The sequence below is a fragment of the Muntiacus reevesi genome, chromosome 2 (genome assembly GCF_963930625.1).
Source record: "Muntiacus reevesi chromosome 2, mMunRee1.1, whole genome shotgun sequence".
Classification (NCBI taxonomy): domain Eukaryota; kingdom Metazoa; phylum Chordata; class Mammalia; order Artiodactyla; family Cervidae; genus Muntiacus; species Muntiacus reevesi.
Window position 1 is genome coordinate 104,808,793 of NC_089250.1, and position 1,365 is coordinate 104,810,157.

Genomic DNA, 1,365 nt, shown 5'->3' on the forward strand with positions numbered 1-1,365 from the left:
CTATTGCTATAATCACTATGTTGTACCTTAGATCTCCAGAACTTATTTATCAGCTAGTTACAAGTTTGTACCTTTAGCATCTCTCCAGTTCCCCCATCCCTAGCACCTGATAACTGCCATTCTACTATGTTTTTTAGAAGTTCAAGTTTTAAAGATTGCATATATAAGTGAGACCATAAAGTATTTGTCCTCTGACTTATCTCACTTTGTATAATGTCTTTAAAGTCCATCTAGGGAATTCCCTGGTGGTTCAGTGGTTAGGACTTGGTGCTTTCACTGCTGTGGCCCCAGGTTCAGTCCCTGGCCAGGGAACTGAAATCCTGCAAGCTGCATAGCATGGTCTAAATAAATAAAAGTCTATCTTCATTGTCCCAAATGGCATGATTTCCTTCTTTCTCATGGCCATATAATATTCCGCTGTATAAATATACCACATCTTCTTTATACATTCAACTGCTGACCGATACTTAGATTGTTTTCATATCTTGGCTATTGTGAGTAAAGATAACAATGAACTGGGTATGCAGATATGCTTTCGAGATACTGATTTCAATTCCTTTGGATATATACCAAGGAATTGGATTGTTGGATCATATGGTAGTTCAGTTTTTAGTTTTTTGAGAAACTGGCATACTGTTTTCCATTATAATGGTTGACTCAATTTGTAATCCCACTAACCATGCACAAGGGTCTCCTTTTTTCCATATCCTCACCAATGTTGTTATCTCTTGTCTTTTTCAAAAAGCCATCCTGACAGGTGTGAGATGAAATCTCACTGTGGTTTTGGTTTGCGTATCCCTGATGACTAGGGATATTGACCATTGTTTCATAGATCTGTTGGACATGTGTATGTCTCCTTTGGAAAAATGCCTATTCAGGTCCTTTGCCCATTTTTTATTAGATTATTTTCTTTTTTTTTTTTTGCTGTTGAATTGCATGAGTTCTTTATATATTTTGGTTATTAGTGGTTTATCAGATACATGGTTTATGAATATTTTCTCCCATTCTATAGGTTGTCTTTTCAATTTCTTGACTGTTTCCTTTGCTATTCAGAAGCTCTTTAGTTTAATGTAGTCCCATTTGTTTATTTTAGTTTTTGTTTCCTATGTTTTGGTGACTAATCTACGAAATCACTGCCTGGACCAATGTCAAGGATATTTTCCCCTATGTTTTCTTCTGGGAGTTTTATGGCTTCAGGTATTGATTTTGAGTTAATTTTTGTGAATGGTATAGGGTAAGTCTCCTGGGTAATTTTGAGGGGTCATGGAACTAATCCCCCACAGATACTAAGAGATGATTCCACCTATGATTCCAGAATTATTAAGTCATGCTCTTGGGGAAAGCAACTTTATCAACCATAGTACT

The 1,365-nt window shown here is 36.3% G+C and overlaps 1 non-coding gene across 1 annotated transcript; it reads left to right on the forward strand.

Annotated features, from left to right (window-relative positions):
* The first annotated feature begins 239 nt into the window (after positions 1–239).
* Positions 240–312, forward strand: TRNAE-UUC (transfer RNA glutamic acid (anticodon UUC)). The gene has a single exon. It is a non-coding gene; the product is annotated as a tRNA-Glu (tRNA).
* The last annotated feature ends 1,053 nt before the right edge of the window (positions 313–1,365 follow it).